Below are 21,120 nucleotides of genomic sequence, written 5' to 3'. Positions count from 1 at the left end.
AACAATTACAAACTGTTTAAGTTGAATTATTTGACCTACCTGCACCTCAGTTTCCTCACCCTTAAAATAGAAATGACGCTAATAATAGCTTCCAATGCTTAAGGCTTACTAGCTAACTGGGTAGAGAAAGATGCAATATGAGATAGTGAAAGCTGGATTGGTGGGGGCCAGTGGGGGGACAGTCAGAGTAGCAGGGATGTAATCTTAGCCTCAGAATCTTGTGTAATCACAAGATCTCTGGGTCTCATTTTTAAATAGGTTAGGTGCTGTGGTTTGAATGTTTGTGTCCCTCTGATATTTGTGTCCTCCAAGCAGGAGGATTGTTTGACCCCAGAAGTCTGACAGCCACCTTGCCAACATAGTGAGACCCCCCAAAAATTAGGCAGGCATGGTAGAATGTGCCTGCAGTCCCAGCTACTCAGCAGGGTGATGTGGGAGGAAGGCTTGAGCCCAGGAGTTCGATGTAGTAGTTTGAAGTCCCTCTGAAATTCATGTTGAAACTTAATCCCCAGTGTAAAAACATTAAGAGGTATAGCCTTTACAACATGATTAGGCCATAAGGGCTCTGCCTCATGGATAGGATTAGTGCCCTTATAAAAAGACTCAAGGGAGCAGTTTCGTCCCTTTGCCCCTTCCACCACGTGAGAATGCAGCAAGAAGGTGCAAGCCCTCACCAGACAAATTCTGCTAGTACTTTGAGCTTGGATTTTCCAGCCTCCAGAACTATGAGAAATACATTTCTATTCTTTATAAATTACCCAGTGTGTGGTATTTTATTATTTTATTATAGCAGCAAGAACAGATAAGACACTGGATGATCTCCAAAGTTCTTCCTGGCCATAAACACTTCTGTGACCCATTAAATAGTTTGGCAACAATTTGAGAAAATGTACAGATGAGTGCTAGGTGAGCAGTACAAGTGATCAAGGGTTCAGGGAAAGGAATGAGAGCTATGAGAAGCAAGTTTAAAGGAGGTTAGGCAGGTAAAAACATCAGTGGACCTAAAGGACAGGAAAGATTTTGATAGACGTCAAAGAGAGGAAAGAGATTTCCAGGTTTGACAAGCAAAACAACAATAAAGGCATGGAGTGATTCGAGGTGTACCAGAAAGACCTCCCTGACAAAAAGACCTTCCCTATCATTTGTCAGTAGATTCTGAACATTAACTAATGGTTTTGAAGTTATTATTTGACCACAAATAAGTTGCTATTTACAGTTGATAAGGATGAATATGACCTCTGCCCTGCAGCCATTTGAAGTAATTTGTAGACTGGACACAGTGGCTCATGCCTGTAATCCCAGAACTTTGGGAGACCGAGGCAGGAGAATCACTTGATCCCAGAAGTTCTAGACTAGCCTGGTCAACATAGTGAGGCCCTGTCCCTACAAAAAAGAAAAAATTAGCCAGGCATGGTGGCATGTGCCCTTTGTCTCAGCTACTCAGGAGGCTAAAATGGGAGGATGGCTTGAGCCCAGGAATTCGATGTAGTAGTGAGCTATAATTGTGCCACTGCACTCCAGCCTGGGCAGCAGAACAAGACCCTCTCTTATTAAAAATAACCATAATAATAATAATAATAATCTGTAAAAGAATGATTAATAAAAGATGTATACAAGGGTAGTAACAGTTGTTTCAAGGCAATGGATTGTAAGTGACTTTTATTATGTTTATCTGTATTTTTCTAAAATGAATACGAATTGTTATTTGTAATGGGAAACAAAGCATGTTTTTTAAGTTTTGAATACAATTAAGGAGGTGGTGACATCTTAAGTCATTAATGATTAATAGTGGGAGGGACTAGGTGACAGGGCTGGTACATAGCAGAAGAAAAAGATGCCAGAGGCACTGAGAGAGCTGTTGAAAATGGAGAGAGCGAAGCAGTGACAATATTCTTTTCCTGCCTCATAAATTTGCCCATGCAACATCTTATTTTAACTTCTAAAGGCCACTTCATTCTTGTTTATCCCCAATTTTATTTCTACCACCCAAAAGGATTCAAGGATGTTACTTAAAAGATCCCTTTTTAAGTGCTGATGTACAAAGGGTAATGCAACTAAGATAAAGGTGTGATGCCTTTTCAGTGCTGCCAGTCATTCTTCACCAAAGTCCCTACTCTCAGGTCTATGGCACCTTGGAGTAGTGAGGAGTGGAAGGTTGGACAAGGTGACTCATAGTTACAAGCATGATGGTGATAGTTTTTTATATACATTAAAATATACTTTTAATTCATTCTCCACTATGAATCAGGTTCTCTGCAGTCTTTTCACCAATATGGCCTCAGAGAAAGGGAAAAAGCAACTCCTCAGGAAGGAGAATGATACAACTTAAAACTATTTTCTACCAAACAGAAGGGGAAAGAAAAGTTCATGAGTAAGAAGACGTTAAAAAGATGCAGACATAAGCAGGAAAACATGGTTTCTTTGCCTTGGACCCAAATCTCAAAGTGAGAGGTTTTAGGTGAAGGTTAAGGGAAAAGTCAAAAGTAGAGGATTTTTCTATTTAAAAATGCGCAAAATATCTTAATAGACGTTTCTCAAAAGAAGACATACAAATGGCCAACAGCTACATAAAAAAAAAAGTTCAAAATCACTAATCATCAGAGAAATGCAAATAAAAACCTCAATGAGATATCACTTCACATCCATAAGAATGGCTTTTATCAAAAAGACAGGAGACGAGAAATGTTGGTAAGGATGTGGAGAAAAAGAAGCCCTTGTACACTGTTGGTGGAAAGGTAAATTAGCATAGCCATTATGAAAACAGTATGCAGACTCCTCGAAAAATTAAAAATAGAACTACCATAGGATCCAGCAATCCCACTACTGGGTATATATCCAAAGGAAATGAAATCAGTATGTCAAAGAGATATCTGTACTCTCATGTAAACTGCGGCATTATATAGTATTTCCATTTGCAGATACGATAGACATAAATAGGCTGGGTGTGGTGGCTCAGGCCTGTCATCCCAGCACTTTGGGAGACTGAGGCTGGAAGATCACTTGAGGCCAGGAGTTCAAGACCAGTCTGGGCAACATAGTAAGACCCCAGTCTCTAAAAAAAAGATTTGTTTTAATTAGCCAGGCGTGGTGGCTAGTGTCTACAGTTCTACCTACTTGGGAGGCTGAGATGGGAAGATCACTTGAGCCCAGAAGTTTGAGGCTGCAGTGAGCAATGATTGTGCCACTGCACTCCAGCCTGGGTTTCCAACCTGGGCAACAGAGCAAGACCCTGTCTCTAAAACAAACCAAAAGACATAAATAACCTCAATTGCAGGAATAATAGTAAAATGAACTTACATAATTAAAAAGTGGTGAGTTTTGAGTACTACCTTCCTTTTTAATATTGTAAGTTTATATAATTTATCTAATAACGGTTGCGTATAACAACTGACTTGCAGAATTCCCCTAAACTTAATAATCAGCTCTGATAAGCAAGCCTGAGGCAGTAGATCATGCTACTGCTTAAGAGCTCACACCCATTTACCCCAGATATCATCTTCGAGAGGCAGGTGGAAGGAAAATTGAACAACTGAGTCATTTCCCCAAAATAAATTAACTTATCATTAGTGGTAAAGGTAAGTGGCTACTGCCACCTCTGCTGCCACGACTTTCAACCTTAAACGTTCAGGAAGAAGGTGAAATCAGTTACCAAAACGTTACAGAAACTCTATTTTCTTTGCATATCTGAATTTTAGTGTGTGTCCATTAGAAATTCTGTGCCAAATAATGGAATCCTTCAATGGCGGTAGCTTATGTGGCGGGAGGTTTATTGCATTCACATGTCAAACAATAAAGTCTTATTACTTCATGGTCAGAAAACAGCTGCCCCAGCTCCAGGCAATACAATCGCTTTCAAGCCAAGATGAAGGGGCAAGCAGCACGGCAGTTTCTATGCTCTTTTATCAAGAGCACAGAAACTTTCCCAGGAGTCTTTCTTCCCCATTCCCTTCTTCCCAGTGGACTTCTGCTGCTTAAATCTTACAGTCAGAACTAGGCAAGGAAGCTATCCTTATCCTTAAAAAGTAGATATTCTAATTGGCTGAAACCAGTCAGGATCCATTGCCTGGGCTGAGTACATTGCTGCCAACATATGAACAAATTCTGGGTTCTTTTAGTGAGGAAGACGTGGGTAATGGAGAATGGGCAAACTGGCAGCAGAATCTGGTGCAATTTAAGTCGATATTTCTAACCCCAATTCACGCAGCAGATAAAAAGTAGAAGGACTATTTTAAATGGAAAAGAGCCAAGATTGGCATTTGCTTGCCAAAGCATGAGATGGAAATTCAGGAAGAGCCTGCAAGTGTCTCTCATATCTAAGGCAGAATGCTACCAGGATACAAACAGAGGTAGGGCCTGGATGTCTTAGCTGCTGCTGGACCTCCAGGTCCCACCGGCCATCATGTTGACTGAAAAGCCACTGTAAGAACAGGAAATGGGGTAAAGACAATGAAGTCCAATGTTAAAGAGGTTTCCCTGTCCAGAAAAACAAAGGAACAATAGACTCTTACTGCTTAATATCTTAAGAGCTTTGTAGTGCTTTCTGAGGACCACAATACAGGCCCACTTTGCTCTTCCCTTAGCACACAGCTCATGTTTCATAAAGCTGGGGCGAGCAGTAGGACTGAGAAGAAAGGTGAGAAGATTCCTCCTTCCCTGCCTCTAATGAACAAACCCTGGGACTAGCAACGGTTAATTACTTGCCTGATCCAGGCTTATTCCTTGGAAAGGAGCTGAATGACTAGACATTTGTGAACATTGAGTCGCACAGCCCATCAGCAAATGGAGCCTGCCCTACTCTAACCAGGCACACAACCATCACTTGGCCAATGGACTAATTGTAGGAGTTATCTGGATTCAGAAAAAAAGCAAGTCAGAGCTGTTCAGGAGGCTACAGGGGCTGGGGTAGTGAGAATTAACACTAGACAGGAATTAACTGTTAAATTAAAAGTTCCACATTAGCTTTTCTGAAATAAAATATAAGTCTTTTACTTGAATAAGCTGAATAAATGCAAATGATATCAGGCAGAAAAGATCTGAGATTTGTCTATCCACTGCAAAAATTACACATATGAATTGTTTATTCTTCTAGTGAAACATATCTAATGCTTTTCTCCTCTCATAATACTAACTTGTTTAAAGATCGTTTATACAATAACATCTTGAGTTCTTTGTTTTCCAGGTTTCTCAACCAAAGTTCTCTTCTTGAAGTCTTTCTGAAAAAAAAAAAATTGCTGCCTCTTTAAACTAGTGCTCAGGCATGAAAATGTTTAACTAATTTCATTTTCTTGATAAAGTTTATCTGTGATCAGAACTGAGTCATACCAAAAATACTTCTATAAGATTTGACCTTTTACTTAAATCCCACATCGAGATAATATACTCAAAATGGTTATCAATAAGACCTTTGTTTTTTAAAGCATAACTAAAATAAATCACTTTTTAAAAGCAGAAAACTGTTTTCAATTAAGTCCTTTACAGGCAATCAGCTAGAAAGTTATACTTGCCCTTTTATTTTTTTGTATATAAATTATGCCCAAGAGTGCCATGATAGCAGCACTGTGCTAACTATGCCTTACCTTTGTATTTACTTCTTGTCAAAATAAGCTTTACAAATTAATTGGTTTTAGAGTGCTTTATGACCAATAATGACTGCATTGTACTAGTCCCAGAGTAAAAGCAATGCAAGCAGCAACTACTTTTTCTTGTTATTGAGAAACACCCAGTCTAATTAGATAAGGATAATTAATTCTTCATTTCTTCTGATGAAGAGTTTTCTTGCAGTAGAACAATTTTACCCCGTTCCAACAATGTTTATCATTTAGAAAAGCTTTAAAGAGACTTCGGCTTGAGTCTCTGACCCAAGCAATTCTGTAATACCTACACAGGGTAACGACTAGGCTTGGTCTCCTGTATGTTCTAACCACTTTGCCGTTTCATCAATGAATTCTTACCTGCTCTTCAGATGCTGGGAGCATACTAGATAAGTAGATAATTTTAAGAGTATCCATTCAAAAATAGGCATTTCATGCCTGCAATCCCAGCACTTTGGGAGGCTGAGGCAGGAGGATTGCTTGAGTCCAGGAGCTCGAAATGCCTGGACAACATAGCAAAATCATGTCTCTGGCTTTAAAAAAAAAAAAAAAAAAGGGGCATTTTTCAGGTTTCCCATTTTTTCCCCATTTGCTTTCACCCTAGACCCCATCCATGTCAGTGGCTGCTTTTATTAGTGGAAGATTTTGCATTTTCCTTAGAGATTTACTAAGAACATCCTAGAGGAGCAAAATTCAGAACTAAACAAGAAGCCTGAAAAGAACGAAATCCAGGAACACAATAATTATATATATATTTTAATCTAAATTACTATTAATGAGTTTGCTGCTTCTAAAATTAGTGGTAAGGGGCAGTTTTTAAAAATTAGATCCAGGCTGGAAGAGATGTTTACCCAAAGGACCTAGAGATGAGAAGAGTCAGAGTTTGGAAAAAGCTGAGAATCTCATTAGCCCAAAGGGTGAGTACAAAGCAGGAAAGGAAAAGCAAAGCTGAACTTTGAGAAGTTGGATAAATAGGAGCAAAGAGCAGTCCAGAATAGGGTCTGGGACAACTAGGACACCCTTTGCCAGCCCCCAACCACATACAGGAAGGAGAAGAAGAGAAGAACAGTGACCAAGCTGGAAGTCTGAATTGAAGGCACAAAAAACAGCAATAAGGAGGACCATAGGCTTCAGGTAAAGCCATTCTTCCTCTCAAGTATTTCTTTTGGACCAAGATCTCTGAGAAGTTTTGCCACAGAAGTAACATCACTACAACATGTTAGCATCCCAGTTAATTGGATTACGAATATTAGGAGCTACATCTCCAGCCCTCTTGGATAAGCCACCTGCAAACGAAAGAGCCCCTTACCTAGAACTTGCCACCCAAAAGGTATTCCCTGTGCTGTGGCCCAAACAGCTCCACCAACTGGACGAACCTATAACTTGTTGACAGCTTTCTCTCTCTGGTTCTCAGATGAGGAATGATAAAACAAAACCACAAGCCACCTTATTGAGGAAGGTCAGTTCCAGTGGATTTCTCTGAGACAACCCAAGTTGGATGGAGCTAATGGGAAAAAACACAGGAATTCTTTAAACTATCATTCAAGCAAAACCTCTGGCCTAACTGTTCCTTTTTAAGTAGCTAGACCTGTTAGAGGTTTTATTGAGTGGATATAAGCACTTTCTACAGAAACCTTTTTTAAAGTACATCACCTTTCCATAGAACAGAGGAAGAGCTGTCACATCAGTTCCCAATGCCAAGCACAGCAATATAAAGTATATATCCTATAAGTTAGATGAAGCAGAGGAAAGGGATCAAGAGATTAATATACCTCTTTGAGAAAAGCACCCAAAATAAATAATTTTATTATTATGTATTGCAATTCTCTAATGCCTTATCTTTCACTGAGCTCTAAAAACATGATCATATCCATCAAGTAATACCCATATATATGCATGGAAATTCAATTGTAATTTACATGCTCCTATACTCTCCGTGGATGCTGTGATGGTTAATTTTACGTGTCAACTTGACTGGGCCGTAGGGTGCCCAGATATTTGGCCAAACACTCTTTTGAGTGTGTCTATAAGAATGTTTGTGGGTGAGATTAACATTTGAATTGGTAGAGTGAGTAAAGCAGATCACGCTCCCTAATGTATGGGGGCTTCATCCAGTCAGTTGAAGACTGAACAGAACAAAAAGACTGAATAAGAGAGAATTCCTTCTGTCTGACTACCTTCAAGCTGGGACATCTGTCTTTTCCTGCTTTTGGACTCAAACTGAAATATCAGCTCTTCCTCAGTCTTGAGCCTACAGGGAAGTTTTAAAGTAAAACTTAAGACCCATCAGCTCTCCTGAGTCCCAGTTTGACAACTCACCCTGCAAATCTTTGGACTTTTGGGACTTGTCAAGTTCCACAATCACATGAGTCAATTCCTTATAATAAATGTATTTATATACAGAGAGAGAGAGATGTGTGTGTGTGTATGTATATATGGAGAACCTATATCTCTCCTGTTGGTTCTGTTCTGTGGAAAGCCCTGGATAATACAGATGCATCTATAAATCTACAGCAAAGCTGCGTAAAGGATAAAGATATGCTAAACCATCTTAGTCATTTTCCTCTCCCTTAGAGCCCTGTGTCCTGCTCTCATCCCACTAGGAGTAACTCAAAGAATAATTTGGGGTAGAAGGCATCCTCAGACTAGAAAGGAATGAGGCACAGTACCACCACCATGCTCAGAATTAACACCTAAATTTACTATCTTTATATAAGGCCTTCTGGAAGCAAGTGGTTTTAAACAACTTTATATCTAAGGAGAGACCAAGAGGATAAGTGAGGAGTGTGACTTTGGGCCCACTGTTTGGTAAATACTGTAACAGTAACTGTATACCTCTCCTCATAGTGACCTTACTAATTTAATGAAAGTGTGAAGGCAGATGGATCTGGTTTGCAGGGTCTTAGATGACTTTATTGAACACATCATATCAAAGTGCGAACAAGCCATATGTCTCAAGGCAAGATAAAAGAGTTTTAAATAAGCAAAACATTCCTACTAATATGACAATTTCATTCACCAAAATTCTGGAGCAATGTGGCTTATTCTCACGAGAAAACCCGCCAGAGCTAGATAGAACATGTTCCAGAGGACTGCATACCCCAGGGAAGTTCAGTGTGGTGTGCAGCGGCACACAGCTTGAGAGAACCACCCGGAGTGAGGACACTCTAGGCAGAGCAAGAGAGAGATTTTCACAGTTGTCATGAGTGGAAACTGGCAAGAAGGAAAGAGGTGTCAAGGAACTGTTCAGGAAGCTTTCTGTATCCTTTCACTATATAAAATCCCTATGCAAAGCCTCCTAAAAATAAAACTTACAGGAAATATTTACATTATTTTTCAAAGTTTCTCAAGTTGGACTGTTGTTTCTTTGAATGTTAAACTACAAAGAGACTGAGACCATACCAGGAGACCTGGCTTTGTCGGTTACACTGCATTAGGCAAAGTCCATCTTCAGATTACAACATCTTTCCCAATGCCCATCAACACAGACCTTTCCCATCGCTATTTAACAACCTACAATCCACTATAAACAGTGGGGTCCTCATGGAGAAAAGTGAAAGAATTGAGCTTTGGTAGCTTTGAAGAATTTTCTGTTGTCTATTTCCGAAGACTTTCCTTATTTTTATAAATCTTAGTGCCTTAGTATCTCAGCACCCATCAATTAACTCTAAAAACAAAACAAAACAAAAAGCAAATTGGGTTATGTACAACATTTTGGCTCCAGGCATAGCTACAGGTTTCCTCTGCAATGTCTCAGACCAATAGAAAGATTACATAGACCCTATATAGCAAATGTAGAGAAGGTTACAAAGACCAGCTTAACCTACAATTTCATCACCTGAGAAGACTAGAAAATATTTTAGGTTAAAAAAGAAAAGGAAAGCAGACTGTAACCAGTCTGTGAATTACCTATCACAAAAGGCACTATGAAGAGGAATCAGACACTACTGTTGTATAATATCTTAAGTCGCAGTTACATTGAAAAGTCAACACTTAGGACTAAAATTACATATCTTCACATTTAACCCTTGAAAATCCCTAAGGAATGCACCATGTTGGTCCAATACATCCAGATTTTCCTCCAAAGTTGGAACAAATGACTATGACTTTGGTTGAGATCAGAGACCTAGATTCCATTTAGAGACATGTGGTATCACCTCTTGGCCTTTTGGCTAAGATCATGTATAGAGACTATGGCAACAAGTTGTATCAATAAATACTAGAATCATACTTGGCACAATGAAAACGTCACACTCTGAGCAGCACATGGGAACAAAAATGATAAAGGTAACAGCAGGTTCTGTTCTATCATCTTCTGCGTACTCTAGGGAAAACACTCACTGGCTGGAATGGAAAGAAAAATTGTATCATACAACTGAATTTAGTTAAGCTACACACACATTTTGGGGGGACTTGGCTGTATTTTGAAGGAAAAAAGCATGGAAAAGAAGGAACATCAAAGTGGTGGACTTGACCTGAATACTCACTGTCACTCACTCTAAATCTATTTGGATGTTTAGCCTCACAGCAAATGCACCTGTCTGAAAGCCTAAAAAGAAACCATTTTGTCCTTAGAGTCTCAGAATTATCATAAAGGTGGAGAAAAGAGGCAGTGCCTCCAGAGTTGATGTTGCCCCAGAAGAAGTTAATTTAGGAAAACATCTAAGAAAAGCCACAGTCTGTTTTCCACTGACTTAACAGATAGTTGTGGCCATATAACAGGCAGAAATGACAATGGGAACAGACACAAGCCATGTTTTTAAAAGCTGAGAAGTTAGAAGAGAGCACTTCCCAGTTTCAGAGTCAAGAGTTCGCAACTCATCCTAACACTGCTAGAACAAGGAGATGTGACCTGAGCACACTTTCAACACCTTGGTTTATAAAGTATTAGAAACCCAGCTGGGGCACTGAGCAGCCGTTCTTCTAAGACAGCTCTTTGGAGCTGGGAATGGTGGCTCATGCCTGTAATTCCAGCATTTTGGGAGGCCGACGTGGGTGGATCACTTGAGGCCAGGAATTCAAGATCAGCTTGGCCAACATGGCAAAACCCTGTCTCCACTAAAAACACAAAAATTAGCCAGGTGCAGTGGTGCATGCCTGTAGTCCCAGCTACTCAGGAGGCTGAGGCAGGAAAATCACTTGAACCCAGGAGTCGGAGGTTGCAATGAGCTGAGATGGCACCACTGTGCTAAAGCCTGGGCGACAAAGCGAGACTCTGTCTCCAAAAAAAAAAAAAAAACAAGCTCTTTGGCAACCTATGACCATCAGCCCTGTCCTAGCATCAAGACAGGCAGAGGCAGGTGTCTACGTCTGCATTTGAGAGAAGTTGTATAGGAATCTGGTTCAGAAGCATCCTTTGCAGTTCCCTTTCTCTGTCCTCCAATTGCCATCAGCCCAGCGCAACCTTGAAATATAATCCCCAAACTAGCCCTTGTCTTTTCCCCTGAGTTACCAAGAAAAAGCAGAGCAACAATGGAACTGTGATAAGGAGAGGGAAGGAGATGAAGAATTAAGGTCTGAAGAGGTTAACAGAAATGGAGGCTGCATCAGAGATGGCCTAGCATGACTGCCACCCCCTGCTGCCACTCCCTGCTGTACTCACTCAACAAATACTGATTGGGTGTCTAATATGTGCACAATATTCTCTTGGCATTTCTCATGTTAGACTCTCTTAAAGGGGGATTACTTCCAGCGCCTTTTTTATTAAGGCTCACCGCCTCATCTTGGGAGTAAGCATGGGCTTTTCTTTATGGAGAGTCATGCTACTTACCCCATCTTCACACAGTCAGAGGATCCCAGCCCGGGAGGTAATGAAAAGAAGAGGAGAATTCAACCACAGATGTAGGAGCATTGCCTCAGATATGGTCAGCTTCCCAAATCAAAGTAGGGACTGAGTTCATGGCATTTGGTGTTCCCCCTATCCACCCAAAAAAAACACTTCATCTTCCCTGCAGATCCCTGGAGGGACATTTTTAGAAGAGAAATCTGAGAACACTTAGGGAAGCCAATGAGGCTAATTTACAGTAATACAAGAGATTTTCAGAGATCAAGGACAGCATCTATAAGATTTCAACCCAAGTTGACACACACAGTAAGGGCTGTATGGTGAGACAGATGGAGGATCCATTTCATCTTCTGTTGGAAAAAAGATGCCTGCCGTCCAAGGGCTATTTCTCAAATAGCCCGTATTCTCCCTGTGGTTGAGCAAATGAAGAAAACGTTGTTCCAAAGCCACCAAATCCATCTTTTCCTTGATTAAGCAAAAATATGCCCATCTGTGACAGTGCAGATTTAAGCAGTTCGGAAACAAGATCACAGGCTAGGAAATCCAGCCGTGATTTTCTGAAAGCCATCCTCAAGACTGAAGCTAGGGTCTGTCTTGGCTGTCCTTGACATTTTATTTGTCTGTCTTTCTTTTTTGTCAAAAACTGTATCTATTTTTTTAAAGTAATAGCCCCAACAAGATAATGGCCTGATGTAACTGTACCTGCTTGAAGACAATGCTGAGAGCAGAAAATCAAAGAGTACCCAGACCAGGGCTCCAAGCAGAGTGTCCTGCTGAAAGCAGACGATAACACCTCTCTCATCTCAGGTAATGTTTTGTTCCAAAAACACTCCACTCAAGTAGTCTGGTTATTTTATTTTATGTTATTTTATTTTATTTGAGACAGGATCTTGCTCTGTTGCTCAGGCTGGAGTACAGTGGCACAATCATAGCTCACCAAAGCCTCGACTTCCCAGGCTCAAGTGATCCTCCCACCTCAACCTCCCAAGTAGCTGGGACTACAAGTACAGGCATGCGCCATGACGCCCTGCTAATTTTTTAAATTTTTTGTAGAGACAGAGTTTTACCATGTTGCCAAGGCTGGTCTTGAACTCCTGACCTCAAGTAATCCTCCCACCTTGACCTCCCAAAGTGCTGGGATTACAGGCGTGAGCCACCACACCCGGGCTTGTCTGGTTATTTATCTCATTAAATGAAGCACTAAACCATGGTAAAACCATAAAGCACAGTGCAAAATAACTTATCATTATTATTATTCCATTGCCTTGAGTCTGATTTGGAATAATCATTTTAATAGTACAAACACTGAGAAACATAGAACTGCCAATTACCTTACTCTAACCCATAGTTTATTAGTTATGTGCTTATAGCAGAGGAAAAAGTTATGTACAGACCCATTTAAGAGGCCAAAGTGCAAAGTTTGAGGTGAAAGGGAAAAGGAAGGTTTGGAATAAAAGAGGACAGACTTCCAATCCCTTATATGTGGATTTCCAGGGAAGTGACAAGTGGAATATAAAAACAGGAAAAAGCTTTTATCAGTACTGGAAACTAGAGAGGGCATATCCAATGCCAAAAATGTTGAGGAATTTCTGGATGCACTACAGAGGCACAGAGGCCTGACCCCACCTCCTACCCCCAACACACAATTCCTTCCCATACACATATACAGAAGTCAGTGGAAGAGACCCTGATAGAAGGCCACTAGCACTTCCTTACAGGGAAGGTGGGTGCAGACCAAGGGGTGGGCAGTCACATGACATCCACCTAGGGACTTCCCTTGCAAGGGGGGCTGCATGGTCATTTAGGCAGAGGAGTAGAGTTCCTAGCAGAGATGGTCCATCTACCCCAAGATAAAGTTGACAATGATGACAGTCTAAAACTGTTTCTTCACTCTCTCCACCCCGATTCCCACAGGTTCTGGACCTCTGATGAAGTGATGCAAATTTACATCAAATGTAAATATTCCCTGTTCTTGTCATTTGAACCTGAAGGATTTGTGCAGTTTCACCATATCAATTTCTGCTAGATCTCACCTCAACTCCTATTTCATTACAAGATAGTAAGCAATAACACAGCTTTGTCTATAAGGATGAACGAATACGGTAAAATCCTGTATCGCCTACCTGCACTAAATGACTACACATTCAACCAGTGCTCCCTATGTCCTCAGGGAAACATACTGGCTGATACCAGGCATGCCCAGTGCTCCTGGCTCACAGCCTCCTCCCTCATAAGCCTGTAGGCTTCTACTCCCAGCAATTGCATGGTCCACTTACCAACAGGCAATTGATAGAAAAGTTGTGCCACTTGTATTTGTTATTATAGTCATATTTAATTAAATATCATGTTGTCTGATGAATGTGACAATAAAAATAGTCACTTTTTAAAAAAATAGATTGAATTAATTTAAAGAATCAATACGGATATGTCGCTAAGATAATCTGCTCTTAAATTGTATGACAAGTGTTAATGGCAGGGAAAAATAGTAAAAATACACCAGGATTCCTTACTCATTGCATCAGTGTCTTTAAGATCTCCCTCCTGTCTAAAGAAACTGAAACTAGAAATCATAGGTAATTCATAATGAATATGGTTTATGAAAGAGAGATGATATGAATAATTAGTGGACCCATTTTGGAAGAAAATGCCTTGATCCTAAAGGACTGGCTAATAGAATGCACATTGGAGTTTTATTTTAAAAGATGTGTCTATATCGTTTTTATGATTCTACACCTTAACCAGCTTCTTTAGATTAACCAAGCAACTACTGACTCTGAGCACAAGATATAAGAAGGCCATTTCCAAAAACAAATCAGCAGAGCTATTAAACGAGATTATGGTTTGGCTGGGCACAGTGGCTCACGCCTGTAATCCCAGCATTTTGGGAGGCCAAGGCGAGTAGATCACTTGAGGTCAGGAGCTCCAGACCAGCCTGGCCAACATGATGAAACCCTGTTTCTACTAAAAATACAAAAATTAGTTGGGTGTGGTGGCACGTGCCTGTAATCCCAGCTTCTCGGGAGGCTGAGGCACTAGAATCGCTTAAACCTGGGAGGCAGAAGTTGTAATGAGCCCAGATTGTATGACTGCACTCCAGGCTGGGCAACAAAGCAAGACTCCATCTTAAAAAAAGATATTATGGTTCAAAGAGAGAGGATAGACCTGAAAAAAAATAGTAGAAAATGCTTCCCTTTGATTTCCTACAAGAGAGAGAAGAAATTTTAAAATGTTTGGAAACTAATTTGCCAAGTGATCAACTTCTTACTGACTAACTCAATGAATGACTGATTCACTGAGCAATCATTTGGCAAATACTTTACATAGGGTCTAGAGAAATGTATCATAATCATTGCACTAGGGCACAGGAAAGTGCAGAAGCAGAAGCAATAGGGACAGGGGCAAAAGTAAGACAAAAAACAGTGCTTTAAAAAATAAACAAACAAACAGAAAACAGTTGACCGTCCCATAAAAAATGTTGAACATTCTCAAAATTCTCAGAGTCTAGAATGTGAAAAACAGGCAAAGTTCATATTAAACAGCAGTTGGCCAATGCAGGCCCAGGAGGAGAACTGCAGTGACAAAAGGGACAAAGGAAAAAATATAAACCTCAATTTTTCAGCAAAATCATTATTTGGTCAAGTGATTTTTGCAGAATTAGCTTTGGTGAGCTGGTCATTTACCAAATGGTTTTTGGTATATCCATGTTGGGTGAAGTAACCAGCTTCCAAGGTAAAAAGGAGAGTCTTCTGGCTTAAGCGAAGGAATCGCTTAACTTCAAAGTCAGTTCCATGGGGTAAGGGACAATATCTATTTGGTTTATTCAGCACTTACCCCAAGGCCTAACACATACCAGACACTCAAAAACTATGTTTCGTGAATAAATGTTGAAGACTAATAATGAACAAAATGGTTTTATACATAGGTCAGGGCCCAGAGAGGCAAGAGCCTTGAGTGTTAGGCTATGCATGCTGCGACTGATCCTATCTGTAAAAAGGAGCTCATTGAAGGCTTCTGAGCAGCAAAGTAACATGACTGAAAGAAGTGGCAGGATTAACCTGTTTTTAATGAGCAGAATACACTTAAAGAGAAGAAACTGCAACCCAAATGTCTCTCAGTGGATGATTAATAAACAAAATGTGGCGCAGACATAAAATGGAATATTATTCAGCCTTAAAAAGGAATGAAATTCTGACACATGCTACAGCATAGGTGAACTTTGAGGACATTATGCAAAGTGAAACAAGCCAGCCACAAAAGGACTTATATTGTATACTTCTAGTTATATGAGGTACTTTGAGTAGTTAAATTCATAGAGACAGAAAGTAGAATAGTGGCTGCCAGAAGCTGGGAGGAGGGGAAATGGGTAGTTAGTGTTTCATGGGTACAGAGTTTCTGTTTAGAAAGATGGAACATTCCTCGAGATGGATGATGGTGATGGTTACACAACAATGGGAATATACTTAGTGCCACTGAACTGTGCATTTCAAAATGGTTAAAATGGTCAATTTTATATTATGTATATTCTACCACAACACAAATAATCTGGAAGTCAAAAAGAACACGCCTAGATTGAAAAATTGCATTTTTCCATATGACCAGAGCAAACAATTTTAAGGGTACAAGAGTTGAGTTAGAATGATTATCAGATAGCAAGTCATGCAGGGCCCTAGCAACTCTGATTAAGTGTGTGGACTTGGTACTGATATTTGAATAATTCTAACTAAAATGTTCCTACTCATTGATACGGGGAAAAAGAGGAGAAAATGCTAATAAGATGATTCAAGAAGCTATGTCATTCATGCATGGTCTAATCCAGGGTCTTGGTAAAAGAAATGGAAAGGAAGAAAAGAATGGATATCATAGGCATCACAAAGGAAGTATAGATACTATTTTGATTGATTGGATTGGGGAAGGGGTTGAGAACAACGAAATATCAAAGTTTTTCACCTGGGGAACTGGAAAATAATGGTAACATTAAAAGAAAAGGTATGGCCTTAAAGGAAGAGGTGGTTTATAGGTAAAAGAGATGATTTCCCGATTTGACATGTTACATTGGAGGTGACAATGGAAAATCAAAACAGAGAAGTCTAGTAAGCAGCTGGAGATGTAAGAAAATTATGAACACAGTATAACTAGTTCAAAATACCAAAGGTAGGCTGAGGACAGACCCCTTACCATATGGCAGCTGGTAGATTAATAATATCCTTCCAATATGGTGGTGAACAAACTGTCTTCGTTGAAAATGATTGATTACTAACATAGAAAGTTGTTGAAAAGGTAATGAAATAACACTATGTACATCCTTCTGCCTAAAATTAGGCCCAGTTTTATTTAGATGAAGTACAATGTCCTCTATATCTCATGGACAATGTCCTGGAATCACATCGCTTACTGAAATACTTTTTGAAATATATCTCATTGGATGGACAAGTGGAATCAAAAGAGAAAACTTCAGAATCTATGCTATCAATTTTTCAAGCCAGGTTTCTCAATCTGGTTTTCTGAAATATTCAATCTAAGGTTGCCTAGTCTAGTATCAATATGCATTCATTCTAACAATATAATGTACAAAGGACTGTAAATACCCTATCCTTTGGTGATACTGTCATTCAACAAACACGTACTAAGAGCTCGTTACAGATCCAGAGGCAGAATTGGGAGTGCCAGGAATGCAAAGAGGAATGCCAAATATCCCATGCCTTAGAGAACCTCAGAGTCTAGAGGGGAAAAGAGGGTGAATGAAGCACTGACCCTGACCAAGCACACTTAAAACCTGATCCAGGTTCCTGGAAAAGTCTCCTAATACAAATGCTCACTTACAATGTTTACCTTAGTTTTTAGAAGATTTGATAATATTAGTCAGCTGATTATAGCAAACCGGTTTTTTTGTTTTGTTTTGTTTTTTCATTTTGTTTTGTTTTGAGATGGAGTCTTGCTGTGTCGCCCAGGCTGGAGTGCAGTGGCGTGATCTCGGCTCACTGCAACCTCCGCCTCCCGGGTTCAAGCGATTCTCCTGTCTCAATCTCCCCAGTAGCTGGGACTACAGGCACGCACCACCACCCCCAGCTAATTGTTGTATTTTTAGTAGAGACGGGGTTTCTTCATGTTGGCCAGGATGGTCTCCATCTCTTGACCTCGTGATCTGCCCGCCTCGGCCTCCAAAAGTGCTGGGATTACAGGCATGAGCCACCGCGCCCGGCCGATTATAGCAAACTGTTAAATCCAATTGTTACATCCTTGGATACATATGCAATATGTCATTATTATAATTATTACTTTAGATTATATAGAGAGATAGGCAGTTAGCAAGAAAGGAAGGAATGAGCTATCAAGTTTACCAAATAATTTTGAAGTTCCTCTCTACTTGAATTTGTAAAACTTACTCTTTGATTAACCCACAGTCAAAAACACTACTCAGTCCCTCCGCTTCTGCAACTTTTACTGTCTATGTTCTTCAATCCAGCATGTAAAAAAGAAAGATTGATTCATTCAATGAATTAATTATTTCATTAATGTATCCTTCTCGGATATCATGTCAGCTCCTCGAGAATAAGAATCACGTCTTACTTTTCTTTTGAGACTCCTATGAGCCTAGAATGGTTTTGTTTTGTTTTGTTTTGTTTTTGTTGTTTTTTTTTGAGATGGAATCTTGCTCTGTCGCCCAGGCTGGAGTGCAGTGGCCGGATCTCAGCTCACTGCAAGCTCCGCCTCCCGGGTTTACGCCATTCTCCTGCCTCAGCCTCCCGAGTAGCTGGGACTACAGGCGCCCACCACCTCGCCCGGCTAGTTTTTTGTATTTTTTAGTAGAGATGGGGTTTCACCGTGTTAGCCAGGATGGTCTCGATCTCCTGACCTCGTGATCCACCCGTCTCGGCCTCCCAAAGTGCTGGGATTACAGGCTTGAGCCACCGCGCCCGGCTAGAATGGTTCTTATAAATATTTGCTTAATCTAATTAAAATAAATTATGTGCTTTAAAATCCTGTGTCAGTTACATCATACTGTAGAACACTGCCAAATCAGTAATTAAACATGCCATCCTTGCTTAGTGCCAAATGATTTTTTCATTTTTTGTTACTTTTTAATATCCAAAGTGTTACTTTTCTTTCTCACAGCTAGTTCCTACAACTCTGGAATTTACACTATTTTCATATTTCCATAATGACACCTGCTGGTAGGAGAAGAATGGATGAACTGCAGGAATTTTATTCAACTGGTTATAACCAGCCATTGTCCAATCTGAAACAACTAATGTTCCTGAATATACAAAGAGTAAATCTCAATGACTCCAAATACCCAAGTACTAAAAATTTGAAAGAATAAGACAAGTGATATTTCAGTACTATTTTCCAACCAGAATTAAAATTTATTCCTATAATCTCTGTTCAAAACAAAATTGCTGCAATTAAGACTAGTTACTAACAAACGCCTCAAAATTATCAATTCAATTCTGTTAAATATTTTACTCCATTTGTAAATTGGCATTTAAATATGACTATTTAAGAGATTATCATTATAAGGAATAAATTCTAGTATTTGATACTACAGTAGGAAAATTATAGTTAATGATAATTTATTGTATATTTCAAAATAACTAGAAGAGAAGAATTGCAATGTTCCCAACACAAAGAAAAAATAAATGTTTGAGGTGACAGATACCCCAATTACCCTGATCTGATCATTATACAGTGTATACACATATCAAAACGTCACATGTACCCCAAAAACACAACTATTAAAAATGAACAAGAAAATTTTAAAAGAGATTATCATTCTCTGAAACTTTTTCTGTTCTTTCATATAATTAATTACAGGATCAAGGTTTAAGCGGACCAGAAGACAATGGATGGGACATTTGCTTCAGTGGGAATCTGCATATCATCTTGCCCTTGGGGAGCAAGTGAGGAGAAGCAGCAAGGCCAGCCACTCTGGAAACACTGCTGGATGCTGGTCTCCTGCAATACCCAGATAAGAGGTGTGGCTGCTGGGTTCATCTGTCCTACACTGCAAGCTTCAAGAGGAATATGATGAGGCCGGGTACAGTGGCTCACAACTGTAATCCCAGCACTTTGGGAGGCAGGAGGATTGCTTGAGTCCAGGAGTTCAAGATCAGCCTAGGCAACACAGTAAGACCCCATCTCTACAAAAACATAAAACTGAAAAATTAGCCAGGTGGTGGTGCACAGTTGGAGTCCCACCTACTCAGGAGGTACTGAGGTGGGAGGATGAGCTGAGCCCAGGAGGTCAAGGATAAGGCTGCAGTGAGCCATGATCCACCACTGCACTCCTGCTTGGGTGACAGAGTGAGACACTGTCCCAAAGGAAAAAAAAAAAAAAAAAAAAAGAGGGACAGGATTATACATCCTCACTGCTAGCACACTACCTGACACCTGACACAAAGTACGCACCAATGAGTATTTTTAAACAAAGCGTGTGTATAGGTAGGGACAGGGCCGGGGTTGGGGGGAAAGGTGTCAACAGATTTGATCCTGGGTAGACCTTGCCCAGATGCCAAAATGTTCACCAGATTAGGTGGGTTCATTCTGACAATACCTGAGTGAGCTTATCTGACACAATAATTTAGAAAGCAGGCAAATTAACCAGCTGGCCCCCAAATAAAATATGGATAATCTAAATGCACATTGGTTTTGTATACAGTTAATAGGTAAATATATAACTCATCATGACACATATTACACAGACTTTTTCTTATTTCACTCACAATCCCTCTTCTGATGAGAAATCAGTCATGTGTGCTGGTGACAAGGGTCTTCAAACAATGTTTCTTCCTAACTGCCTGCAGGATAAAGTCCAGACAGGCGCTCACTCAGCTGACAGTTGACTTGTGGCTGTTTTGTCTTTGCAAGTATGCTAACTTCTCAGACTTCCCTGGACTTGCTTTGGTTTGACTTCTTTCACTCAGAGGAATCGTTTGTGAGCAAAGTGTGAAGCAGACTGCTTCTGATTCCCCATTTCAAAACGACTCCTCTTCCTCCACAACAGCAGGGTAAGGGCTATTCATCAAAAGCTGCAATTTTCTTTCTTTTTTTTTTTTTTTTTTCTTTTTTTGAGACAGGGTCTCACTCTATCACCCAGGCTGGAGTGCAGTGGCACAATCTCGGCTCACTGCAACTTCTGCCCCTGGGTTCACACGATTCTCCTGCCTCAGCCTCCCAAGTAGCTGGGATTACAGGCGCCTACCACCATGCTCCGGCTAATTTTTGTATTTTTAGTAGAGACGGGGTTTCACCATGTTGGCCAGGCTGGTCTCGAACTCTTCACGTCAGGTGATCCGTCCGCCTCGGCCTCCCAAAGTGCTGAGATTAAAGGCATGAGCCACCGCGCCCGGCCAAAAGCTGCAGTTTTGTTTCAAAAAGGAAAATCCTTTTTTTTTTTTTTTTTTTTACTTCTACTGAATGTAGATTGTAAATCAATTCAATAAATACTACAAACACTTACTATGTACTAGCCATGGTAGGCATTGAAAAAAGTGGTCTTGGGTCTTGTCCTTAAAGAAAATAGTTCATAGTCCAGTATCATAGGCACTCACCTAGTCTGCTATGATGACTAAATCATACCCTGACAGCAAGTCAGTATTTAGCTAACCTAGGGTTCCCGTCCCATCCCCACCTCACAGAGGTTATCGTTGGTGCATATAGCCAAGGCACACATATCGGAAAGAATGTGCTGTTCCAGGCTCATTAGGACACCCAGGAATGCCAAATCCTAGTTCCCAGACTTCTACA

This window comes from Papio anubis, chromosome 15, assembly GCF_008728515.1.
Source record: "Papio anubis isolate 15944 chromosome 15, Panubis1.0, whole genome shotgun sequence".
In the NCBI taxonomy this organism is placed as follows: Eukaryota; Metazoa; Chordata; class Mammalia; order Primates; family Cercopithecidae; genus Papio; species Papio anubis.
This window is presented reverse-complemented; position numbering follows the sequence as displayed.